Below are 13,402 nucleotides of genomic sequence, written 5' to 3'. Positions count from 1 at the left end.
CCGCCGCTCCCGGCTTGTCTCCTTGTCCCCGATGACAGCCCTGCGAGGGGAGTGGCGGCGGCGGCGGCGGCGGCGGGTCCTAGTACTGCAGCGGCAGGAGGAAGGGCCGGGCTGCTCCCCTCCCCACCCCCCTGAGGGAGAGGCGGCGGCGGCGGCCCGCCCCTTCGTGCCCCCCACCTCGCCGCCCTTCAGCCTCTCTCTAGCTGCCAAGAACCACAGCCACCCTCGTCTCCCTCAGGGAGGGAAAAGGAGCAACAACCTGGCGGCGCCCCGCCCCCCCCCCCCCACGCCAGCCATCCCATCTCGCAGCATTCCTCAAAACCATTGACTTTTTACCGCTGCTCCATCGCTCCCCGCGAAGGTGCCTCAGCCTGACAGACGGAGACAGCTCGGGAGAAGGAGGATCAGGCAGTCTCTCCCGCCTCGCTGCTTCCCAGCCCCCCCCCCCCCGCTCAGCATTCTCTTCCCGCTTCAGCTCTTCCACGCCCCAGCCTGGGTGACTGACCTTCCTTGTCCCCAAATCAAGTGGGTGGCACTGCCGCCCTTTTCCCTGAAGGCATTCTTGTCCCGTCCCCGCCCACCCACCCACCCCCATTTCCATCTGGGTTGCCCTCCTATCTCCCTGTCTCTGATAGCACACCACTTGCCATAGATACTGGTAATAGCAACTACACACCAGAGAACCACACTCCTCACCCATGTTTCAGGTGGTCTACCTGATAAACTCCTCTGATCTGTTTTCCTTTCTCCTTCCACTATACCTCTCTCTATCTCCCCACACCGACACCAAATCCTGCTACAAGAGTATTTCAAAATCATCCAATTAACTGTTACAACTTTTATCTTTGGCCATTTCACCCCATCAGCCCCAGCATCTCTCCTCTTATCTCCAGTGCTTTTCCCCCAAGCGGTACTCTGGGGTATGCAATACCAGCGCACCTCTTTTTGTTGGTCTTAGAAAGTGTGGCACTTGCTCTAACAACTTCATGGTGAGTACCCGGACCTAATTTTCTAGAAAAGAGCACTGTGCTCATCTCTCAGATCTCTGAAATCACAAGATTTGAAGATACACAACATGTACCAAGGTATCTACCCAGTAACAACTGGTAGAATACATTTCTTTCGCCTGCTGAGAAACCTGTTGGTGGAAAGGGAAAAAATAGGCGTATAAAAAGAATTCCTGGGTGCCAAGATTCAGGGTAGGGGCAAGTACCCTAAAATATGCCATTGTGAGTTCCAAAGTTACCCTCTTCTCCCAGCATAAAAAAAAATCACATTTGTGACGTTAAAAATGGTTACTGTACTTACAAACTCTCCAAAGGTCAGTTTCATGTGCTTTTCCATACAGCAGCCAGAAAACACAGGCAGTAAAACTTGGCTTAGTTATAGTGGTGAAAGTTCCTAAATAATTGGTATCGAAACACAAGAATGGCTTATAAGAGCCATGTGGTCTTAGCTGCAGCAACCAATTTAAAACCTCTTCACTGTCAGAGCTTCTCTGGTAGACTGAGGTATAATAGATTTGATTACCTTCCTTCTAAAGTGAGGGAGAGTGACCAAGCTAAGCCTATTAGGACAGTTTACTACTATATGGTCTTGACCCCTTCGTGTGTTAATTAGACTTAAGTATGTTGGTTATATGAGGCTGGTTATCCCACAAAACCCACATCCCTGCTGCAAGTGCATAAAGTGAAATGAATACAGGAGTCTACTGCCTTCATTTGTTGTTTTGGACAGTCATCCTATCACTAAACACTTACTACTAAGTAATAGTTTTGCTAGGCCATAGTCCACCTCTTCCCAGTCACCTGGCTCATATTTTTCCTCCTTAATACATAATTTGTAGAAATCTGTAAGCTGCTTTAATGTAGAAAAGCAGTGTGTGTATGTGTGTGAGAGAGAAAGAGAGAGAAGCTGTTAATAATAATAATAATAATAATAATAATAATAATAATAATAATAATTTATTTATACCTCACCCATCTGGCTGAGTTTCTCCAGCCACTCTGGGCAGCTCCCCATTGAGTGTTAATAACAATACAGGATTAAATATTAAAAACTTCCCTAAACAGATGTATTTTAAAATTAGGATAGCTGTTTATTTCCTTGACATCTGATGGGAGGGCGTTCCACAGGGCGGGCATCACTACCAAGAAGGCCCTCTGCCTGGTTCCCTGTAACATGAAGCTAAGGGCTTGCAAAATCCCCTATAGTAGCCACTGGTGTCCAGCAATTTACTACATGGTTCAGAAGAAGATCTTCACATCTATAAAGCCTACCAGCAAAGTTTGCAGCAGGATGGGAAACATCAAATCACAGTGAGCTGTTGCATAAATACACACAGAGACAGCTACTATGGGAAGCAATTTACAGCATTTTCTTCTACATGTTGGAAATCTTTATCAAGTGAAATAATTATAACATCTCATTTTTTCAGAAATAATATAACATCTCATTTTTTGGCTTCTTCTAGTGCTGTGTCAGAAAAATATATGACCTTTCAGTAACTTTCTTTCGAAAAATATGACATTGAAAGCCAAATGATACTGTCACTAGTAGTCACTTCTCACACCTTGTGATGCATACTGTATGGTGCTAAAATAAAAGCTCTCAGATATGAAGCTGGATACAAACTAATATGTATCTATGAGTGACTGCCATTCACCTTGACATTAGGCTGAAATTGGGGTTATTAGGAGCATTTGCTCAGTTTATGTGATAGATGGAACTAGGCTTCTTAAGGATGTGACAGTCAACCATTCATGGCTAAGACTGTCAGAAACAGTAGCTAGCAAAGAGGAGGAGATTAGATATGTGGTTCTGTGGCAGAAAGTTCCTGTCTAGACATAGACACATATTTACATGCCTGGATGTTTAGAGAAAATGATAGAAGAAAAAAACACTTTCTCTTATTATGAAAGTGTGCAATGAAAATAAGATATGCAGAAATTATATTCTTAGCTGTTTTTCTAGTTAATTTAATATAATCAAACGAGATAGAACTAATGCTAAATTATTATTAAAAAAATATGGATGATACTATTATGAGAGGGCATAGCTCTCATAGGAGATAGAGGCATAGGATTGTGGTTGTTTTTTATTGTAGTGATTAGGTTTTGGAAGGTATTTTAATAGTGACAAAATATAAAAAGTGGCCCATGCTAATGAAGTCAGCTCTTAATAGACACAATGGGCAGGGGCATGTGTCTAAAATAATACAACAATTGTTAATTTTGCTAAAATTTGGAGTGCTTGAAAAAATGGTCATAAAATACCATTCTTCTTTCGGTGGTTTATATGACGAGCACAGGCATGGCAAGATTTAAATTGTTAAATGAATAAATGATATATTTAACAAATTTTCATTCCACAGTTAAGAGATTTTCCTCTAGTCCCTGCATCTAGGCTTATTCAGAGCGTGGGGAAAGAAATGCATTTGGCTTTTGTGGTTCATCACTGAGAGGGCAAAATTACATGTAATCTTAAATTCATGTGATAATATGAAGGAGGGATATGGAGGGAAGAACTGATAAGATAGAGGGGCACTTCCCCTGCCAGGCAAATTCCCTCTAGACCATTTTTCTCATAGCCAGGATTATTTTCCTCATAGCCAGTTTCATTTTCCCCATAGCCAGTTTCACAGCTCAGTTTGCGGGAAATTTTTCCACCCACTGGCCTATTTCCTAGCCAGTATCAATTGGGTCACCTCTATATGTTTGTTGAGACCCTCAAAAAACTTGAAGAGGTTAGTGAGACAGGACTTACCCTTACAGAAGCCAAGGCTTGTTCTTCTCTATGCTTGGTTATTTTATCTTTAGCCATATTTTCCACCAGTTTTCCCAGAACTGACATCAATTTAACCACACTGTAATTTCCTGGATCCCTGTCTTAAAATTGGTTTTACATTGGCCACTTTCCAGGCCTCAGGTGTGGAAGCTGCTCTTAGGGACAAGTTATATATTTTTGTGAGAAGATCAGCAATTTCTGTTGGATGGATGCCATCTGGAGTGGGAGATTTGTCGGTTTTTGTTTTGTCTGTTAGACCTAGAACTTCATCTTTCATCACCACTATTTGCTGCAGTTCCCCGGACTCCCTTATTACAAAAGTTAGTTCAGACATAGCAAACTGCCGTACATTTTCCACTGTAAAGACAGATGCAAAGAATTAATTCATCTTCTCTGCAATCTCCCTATCTTCCTCTAGCACACCTTTGACTCCCTTGCTTTCCAAGGGTCAATTTTCCACTTTCCCACACAAGTTTCCATGCAAATAACTAATAACATGCTCTGCTTGTGTATTTGCCTTCTCAGAAACATGCTTCATTCTTCAGGCTGACTAATTCAGGAAAGAATGAGAAGTATTTTAAACTGACCTTGAATCAGTGTACAATTCGACAGATTAGCCATAATCACTGGTCCCTTCTCCATTGCCGAAATTAGAACTATCTTTTACTACGTGTATTAATAAAGCTTTCATTTAAGAGAATAAAACTAGGGTCGGAAAGTGCATCATCTCCATAAATCAAGCTATATTTTCTCCACTATTTATTTACTGCTTATAGAGAAATGCACTTTGTGACTGAAGTTGCTTGAAGTTTTTCTGTTGTCTTCGGTAAGATCTAAGGATCTAACCCTTATATTTTATCAGTCCAAAAGATAATTCGTGGAAACCTATATGATAAGAGGGCTTGGGTGAATACTGGCATATTTCCAACATTTATTAATAATATGAATCCTTATTTACCTTAATGAAAGTATTCTATATACCCAGAGTAGCGTCATTCAGAAACAAAACTTTAGCAAGCAACATTCTTTTTGCTTTATGCTAGCATATGCTAAATACGCTAGATCTTGTTGGTCCTCTGGTTAATAATTATTTTACAGCATTTGTTGAATGTCATTTTAAAGTCTTCAAATTAGGTGGTTTGAGGTTTCTTACATAACCATACAATAGAAAAAATTAATAAATCTAGGGCAATATAATGCTGACCTGTGATGTGCTTTCCCATGAGTTCTGCAGACTTTTATTTATTTTGTTAAGAATAATTACTTGGGAATGCTCACTGTGATGGTTATATATATTGCTTCCCCAAAGTGTACGATTCAACTTACTTGCTTGAATCATTTGGAACAATTTTCTCAGTATGCCCCTTACTGCACCCTTTTGCGAATGGTGTCACACTGCAATTAGGATTCATTAGGATAAGAATCCTGAATGAGGATTGGTCCCACATCACAGCAGAAAATTGTCCTCCATATTTATGATTCTGTAACACTTGATTCATTATTGCTATCATGTCACGGTATGCTTCTGAAGGCTCTTAGCTGAAGCGGGCCCTGAACCACACAGAAAGCTTCTGCTGGATGACTGAGGATGTGGTGATGGCAAGACGTACTGCTAATTCACCACAATTTCGTGTCACAGAACAGGCATGACAGTGTGTTCTTATGGCAGTGCATGCTTAATGGTTGCTTTTTTGTTATTGGTATCTCAGTGCCTCCTGCTTGGTAGAATGTGTCTGTGTGCATGTGGTTGGGATGGGGTCAGGTAGGTTGAATTATGAGGGCTTTTTCCTTTCATCATGTGTAGATTGACTCCTTCTGTGCCAGGCTGATGTGCAGATGTCACTGGCATGCCGTTCTGTGATTGGCGATGTTGCCATGCTGGGGATCTGGCTGGCAGGGTTGCTTTGTTCGTTTTTTTTGTTCTGTGTTTGTTTTCTCATCAGCTTTTGTGTGGATGAGTGTAGGATCCTGACTAACACTGTAATCCTAATCATGTCTACTCACAACTAAGTCCTATTTAACTCAGTGGTGCTTATTCCCAGGTAAGTGGAGCCTAAGTTGCACCATATTCCACCTGTATTGTGTTGATGGAGGAACAATCGGATTGCCTGGCTGCTCTGCCATTGAAATTGGTGGTGCTTAGAAGGGCATCCTTCCCTAATTTTAGAAGCAACTGTTTGGCTATGCTACTTTATTTGCTTTCCCATTTAAGTTGATTTGAATTGTAAGCATATTTTTGAGAAGAATTTGAAAAATGGGAACAATAAGGTTTATTTTTTAACTACAAGTCTGATCAAAGATCACTTTTTATATATTGGTATTTGTATAGGTATGCAGCATTCTTGTTATTGTTTAACAAGATGTCTTTACACAGTGTTCAGTTATTCAGATTCTTTTGGCTACTTGAAGTAGAGTCATGTGTTTTTAGTTTGTTTCTGCCAATGTCTTGATTATTTTACTCTCTGAACTTGAAACTCAATCTGAAACTAAGTGTCCTGCTATACAATGGACGCCTTGCTTTCTAGTGCAAAAATAATACAAAATTACTCTAACAGAAGTAATAATGGGGGGAATAGAAAAACACCCTGACCCTAAATGCCTTACTTGACATTTGATTGCAGTTGGACAGATTTTCAGCTTCAGTAAAGATGATTAGTATAATAGTCAGGTGATAGGTGTCTATTATCATATCAGTTTGAATTGCAGTCAGACTGGAAGGTAATATTACACAGCTTGAGACATCTAGACTTGTACTGTTTGAGGACAGGAGTAAGAGGCTGAACCCAAATTACCCCGGAATGAACTCACCACAAGGTCTCTCTTAGCTTTCCATACTAGCAACCTCAGAGTCAATTTAGTTTTCAGTTCCACATTGCAAGCAGCAAACTGCTGCATGGTTTGTTCCCTCCGTAAACTATTTTAGATTTTGAAAACTGTTGTTATATGTCCTCTGTACAGCCTCTTCATAATATTTTTCACTGGCAACAAGGATGGGATACTTTTGAGCCACACGGTGGGGGTGGAATGAGGCAGTCACCTTGGGCCATGGTTAAAAGGAGGGGGCCCATTCTTGTCATAAGTACTGCTCACCTCTCATTTAAGTGTCTATGAATGGTGTTATATTCAGTGAATTCATTCCTCTGAAATTTACCAAGCCCTTTGCATCAATGCTTTTGTTGTTGCTTTTACAAACTGCAAAGGGTCCTGTTAAAAAAAAATTAAACTAGGTGATGCACAACTTTAGTCAAACTCAGAGTAGTGCCATTGTCCATATTGTCCAACAATATGATATTGTTGCGCCTAAATATTTCCTTCTTTAGATATCTTTGGAAACATACGAATGAATGAACAAAATCAAAGTGTTCGTGCTTTCAGATTTATCTCCACAACAAACTTGTATAGTCAAAGATGTTTTGAACTGTACTTAAAATAATTGGAATAACTGCTAATCATGATCAAAAAGGTTTATGATGATGATACCACAAACTATGTATGCCTGAGAAATGAACAAGATTCACTAGTGGAGTAAGATGTGGCTCCAGGGACCACACATTCGCTCCATAAGACGCAGACACTTCCCCTTTTTAGGAGGAAAAAAGTGTGTCTTATGGAGCGAAAAATACGGTATATCATTTCCCAGAATGCTTTTAGAACCTTACAGGTCCACCACATATGATAGAAGGTGCCTTCCTTTTGCTTACATTTCCAGCAGATATTTGCACTTGTCTTATACCTTTTTGCAAGCTTACTAGGAGTCAAATACCACAAGTACATCATTTTCATCTAATTTTCTTTCAGCGTACAGCATGCTGAGAATTTCACCACCGCCCAAGCCTCCATTACCTGGATTGTGCAGCAGTGCCTGGCAGCAACAACGGCAGATTCTGGTGAGATCTTGTGAGATCTCACTGAGCTCTTGCAAGATATTACAGAGTTCATGAGATCTTGTGAGATTTCAGGAAGAAGTGGTGCTTCAGGTTAAGAACAGTTTCAGGTTAAGTACGGACCTCCGGAACAAATTAAGTACTTAACCCGAGGTACCACTGTATAATAATTGACTTCAACTCCCGCAAGAAAGAATAAGGCCCTATTACACTGCAAGCATATGCTGGCTTCATTTTACTTCATCTGCCATGGCTTCCCTCAGAAAATCCTGAGTGTTTGGATGGAACTGGGAAGACCAGAATTCAAATTTCCATCCAGCCATGAAGCTCTTTGCTGGGGCAAATGATTACCCCTAAATCTAACCTACCTCACACAGACTACTTTTACTGAACAATTGTTGATCTTTGTGATAACTGGAATAGGTACATAATAGGTACATGTATTAGGAGTTTTTGCTTGAAAACACGTATCATTGGGGGGGGTATGTCAAGCTGGTACTGCCATTTTAGGTTTAAATGTGCAAACAATATGTTACTACTGTTGCTCCTAACAGACACCTTCTGTTATTCATTACCCAATGCATATAGTTTGCTAACCAAAATAGTCATTTGGTAATTTTAAGCTGCTCCTCAAAACAAAGAATTTATATTGGCATGTACACTTTAAGTGAAGAATGCTAAGAATTCCTTTGCTGTCGCTTATGGCTACGGCTTACTTGGTTCCTTGCCAACTTTGCTAGTGGGGTAAGGATACGATATAACCTGGGGGGCTGCTGGAACAGTTACCCTGGAGTGATTTGGTTTTGATTCTTCAGTATTGGGGAGGGGTGCAACAACAGTGATTTATGGAGCTTTCAGGATTTGTCTGACAATTACCCTCTTTTATGTGTTAATTTATTTCCACATTTCTTGAACTTAGTTATTAGAAAAAGGTTGTCAAAAGTATAATCTTCCTACTCAGCACATTTGCATCCCCTGAGCTTTATTTACAGTGACAGTAAAATACTTCAATGGGAAGGGAAGCTCAGTTGCAGCGCCCCCACCCTGCAGGCATTTGTGCTATATAGTCAGGAGGGAACAGCTAGTCAGTACCCATGGCATCAGAGAAGGTGCTATTTGGTGCAGCTTTTTTATTTCTTTAGTTCACAGTAAATACTTAGTTCTAATTAACTTCATTTTCTGTGACTCTAATTCATCCATTCTCTCATAATTAGTACTGTCCTTTTTTATATCTTCCTCCCCAACTCTGTTTATTTCCAGTGCATTTTTGGTTGCATTTGCCCCATTTTTCACTGAACCCCGTTTCTTTTTCCATTAGCCTGCATAGTGTACGCCTTTATCCGACTCACCCTCTTTACCCCTTCTTGCCCTTTGGGTTTTTTCCTCTTTCATCAAACTGTTAAAAAGGCTGTACGAGAGAAATTATCTCAAATGAATACAAAACAATTAAATAACAAGGCAGACACTAAAGCATGTCAAACCGTTCTTTTTTAGAGCAATTATTACATGTTTTACTTCGTGCTCTAAGGCATGAATCCAAGAGTCAAATAAATTTAGCTACTTAGGAATGTGTAACAATTATACTGTGTTTTCATGTATTCCAAAGTCAGCTCTTGTGAATAGTGCCACAGTGATAGTTAGAAGGTCAATCAGAGGGCAGAAGGGGTAGTACTTAGAGATACATATGATTGTGTTCTGTATTTTGCCCTCACTCATAAACCCAGTTCTGTAAAGCATGTCTGAGGACAAAAGTTCTCATTGCCATGCCAGGTTTATCTTATTAGCGCTGGTCTATGCAAACATTCTCTTCTGCAGTTCCAAGTGCTTCTTCATCTTTCACAGAATCAAAGAGTTGGAAGGGACCCTGAGGATCATCTAGTTCAGCCCCCTGCAATGCAGAAATATGCATCTGTCCTATACAGGGATAGAACCTGCAACCTTGGTTTTATCTGCACCACACACTAATCAACTGAGCTGGTTTAATCTTTGTCCTTCAAGAATGCACAGAAGTGAATTTATGTTAGGGAATAGTTTTTCATCACAACGTCATTTGGAGTTTATGTGTTTCAGCATCTTTTCCCACCTGCTGCGACAGTATCATGAAAGATGGAATATATAGCTCTTACATACTTCTGCAACAGTCTGATCTACAGGTTCCTTTTGAACTCTTTTTCCCCCTAACGACTCCATTAACTAATCCTATATATGTCTAAACCCCAGTGAACTCCATGGGAATTTGAGCATTTCCAAAATAAGCCTATTGTGAAACTGGTGCTGCTCATGCATGCTCAGTTTTTGCAATGTCCACATGTCCTAGTCACACGAACCACAGCACTTAAGGTGCAAAAAGCCCTGGGATTTGATTGCTGAGTCCTTGGACCCATGCCACATGACTTGTTCCAAAACAGGAACCAGAGAAGGACAGCGCAATAGTGGGCAGCTAAACAAGCCATCACTGAGTTGCAGCTCTTTTTTACCACGCAAGATTCTTTTTAGACTGCACAACGATCGAGCTAAACGTGAATGTCATTTGAACTTAATTTGAGAAACTGGGAGGTGGCTCCCACTGCATGTAAAAATGCAAAACACATGTGTGTTTGTCCTATGTGCACATGTTTTTGTAGCTAGACATGATATACAAATGGAGAGCTAATCTGCCTGAAGCAGGCCTAAATTCCCCCCCCCCCAAAATGTCAAGCTCCATCTCTTCACCCTGCCTTCACCCTAACTATTCCACTAGTTTTCTCAGGCTAAATTTATCCCATTTGAAATCCTGGTGACAATTCTGTATTGAGTTCATATAACTCCAGATGTTTGATGATCTCATCTCTTAATAATGTTTTTAAGGATTTTGCCTACAATCGAGATTACAATCCTTTAAAAGTATAAGCCTATTTAAATTTCAGACAATTCATTAAAAAACAACAACACAGAGACACACACAGTCTTAAGTTTTCTTCCTTTCTAGGGCCTTATTTCTTCGAATCAAATAAAATTTTTTAAAGACATATACTACTGTTCATTTAACTTAATATCCTATACCTGCATATAGTATGAAACCAAATGGCGGGGGTGGGGGGGATGGATAAGGATTCCCACAGTAGACAGTTTTGGATCAAGCAGCTCAGAGGATCATTCCAGTTAATCTCATAATTTAGAGGCTGTTTTACGTCTTTTAAGTTAAGAGACAACATCCATTCTTAAATGGGTATTTAAGTTTGATGTTCTTAGCGCTTCTACAAATGAAAATATTTCATCCTTTGCTTATGCCGCTAGAAAACTCTGTCATTGTTCAATCCCATCTTGAATATAGCAAATATAGATGGAAATAACACCTTGTTGCTCCTTCTATTCATTGCATGTTCTTTAATCAAGAATGAAGTTCATATATTCTCTTGGTCAATTATGCCAGAGTGTTCACAACGGGAAAGTGTACTATATTAATTAAACTGATTCCTTCCCCACAACTGCACATACTTTTTCTATGCTTTCGTAAATATAAATAAATCCCAACTTACATTCTGTATATCTGATATACACAAGTTGATAGGCAGCGTAAATGCATGCTACAGCCTTAAATTGAACTAATTTTTATGTTACAAAGACCTTTCCACTTTTTGTGTGCAAACTACTAATTTTTATTTTCATTCAGCATGCTATTGCAGAGAGGGAGCGGAAAAATGATGGGTTTGCAGTGACATGCTGAATCAGGAGCTGATCTCGCAGCGTTTGTGTGAATGAGCCATCAGACAGGACCACAGTCTTCACCCTGGGATTGCCCTAGTAGAATGGAAGCTTCAAAAGACAATGGAAGCGGGTTGTGGAGTCATATGTTTACTATCATTCTTTCTGTATCACCCAAGTGACAAACAAAAGTGTGGGTGTTTCTGGATACTTAATCATAGCAATAGTTTGCTTATCATCAATAAATCCGCACATATCTTTTGCCCCTGAAAAGTGCTTCTTGAGAAAACTGGTTTTATTCCCAAAATAAAAGCTCACTGCAGATCAATTCTGCATTACCGCACAGTGTGTCTATTTGAAAACAAGTAGGCAGTCCCAGCAATGAGGTGTGTGTGTGTGTGTGTGTGTGTGTGTGTGTGTGTGTCCACACCTGCCCAATGACATTGCAGATGGGTACACCAAGATTGCTGCTTAGGGGTGCTTTTCTCCCATCCCCCACTCCAGAGATGATTAAAGCCAGATGTTGTGGCCAATGAATAAGTTGCTTCAGCAGATTAGTATGTGTGTTTTCTTTTTTCCTCAGTACCTTCTGGATTTCCCCCCTGACCCCTGGGACTATAAACCACATATGCAGGAGGGATCTACAAGACTAGCACAAGTTCATCCCTGGCTATTGCCGTTGTTCTGCTGCAGCTAATAGACTCCTTGAAAGCAGTGATGCCAAGTGTCAGCTTTAAATGGAAATCTAAACAGCTGCTCTTCAAAGAGACCATTGGAAAGACCATTTACATTTTTAATTGGCAGCTCACTGAAATCAGCAGAAGCCTTTATACTGTTTTCAGAGGGAGTCTGATGCGAATGTCTAGCCATGTGATGCTGTTTTTAAACAGTGGCATATGGAACAATAAATCTCTGAAGCTACAGAGGGTTGTTTTGAATTGTGAGAGGGTTTTTTTGGCTGAGTGGCTCCTCTGATACTTTAGTATAACAGGCCAATCACAATTTGCAGCCCTTTCCAATAAAACCCATCAGAGTTTCACTCAGACTGCCTGCTGGCAACTCTGTTGTTAGGCTTCTTGACAGATCTTAAGCTTTAGAAGGAAAAGGAATGTCCTATTGATATAATAATATCAGGCCAGGCAGAGTGCCCTGCTTGTGTAATCCAGTTTCAGCACAAATAACACATTATGGCTGTGGCATTATTTCCATGTGAAAGTGTCTACATTTGGCTGAGCCAAGAAAGTTATCCTGATTGACACGTTTATAAATGGGTCACTTGGAATGTGCATTATAGATTCAAAGAGCAAGGCAATCCACCTGGTGTTTCGGAAGGGAGGTCCTGGGAATCTGCCCACCGAAGGGGCCCTCTCCACCTCCATCAACCCTGGCTCCATAGAAACACAGACAGATGGGTTCAGGGATCCACACTATACCTTCCGCTTTCCAAATAGTCAGTGCAGGCAGCTGCCTTCCTCCATCCTCTCTTCTGGACTCTGCCACATTCCACTTTTGGCAGGACAAACTCAAATTCTCTGTCTGTAGGCCTCTGATGGAGGGGATTCTATGTAGGCCTCTTACTATTCTATTGTATTGCAACAAGATCTGCAAAAAAATTGAACCCCAAAGTCATGTTGTGTGGCCTGTAAGATGCTGGATAGACCATGCTTTTGCAGTCCCAGAGCAATAATAATAGGCTACTGTATGTGGCTGGTGATCTGCTTTTGGGCCACAAATTATGCAGATTTGCTTTTGATTATGACAAATGGGATCCCTCACTAAGCTGTAAGGCTGCAGAACACGTGTTTGAATATGATCTCATTCTTTTCCCACCCCAATCTCAAAGCAAAACAGAGTTATTCCTTTTGCCTTCGAATTCCCAACTCTTTGCGATAACATATCCTTTTGCCTTCCCCTTGGCATAAATGGCTATGCATTTGAAACAAATTATTAGTAAGATTGCTGGTGCTTTTAATAAATAAGTTATCTTGCTTTATGTAAACTGCTTAGAAGTTTTGATGATTAAGCAATTTTTTTGTGGCACACTATCC

The 13,402-nt window shown here is 40.5% G+C and overlaps 1 long non-coding RNA gene across 1 annotated transcript in view; it reads left to right on the top strand.

The window, feature by feature from the left end:
• The window catches only part of LOC309351022, a 79,139-nt gene extending 67,459 nt beyond the window's left edge, over window positions 1-11,680 (top strand). The window contains exon 4 of the long non-coding RNA XR_014160658.1: window positions 11,323-11,680. This is a non-coding gene — a long non-coding RNA (uncharacterized lncRNA). The remainder of the gene's footprint in view (window positions 1-11,322) is intronic.
• The last annotated feature ends 1,722 nt before the right edge of the window (window positions 11,681-13,402 follow it).

This window comes from Podarcis erhardii, assembly GCF_964252035.2.
Source record: "Podarcis erhardii genome assembly, chromosome: 10".
NCBI lineage: Eukaryota > Metazoa > Chordata > Lepidosauria > Squamata > Lacertidae > Podarcis > Podarcis erhardii.
This window is presented reverse-complemented; position numbering and strand designations above follow the sequence as displayed.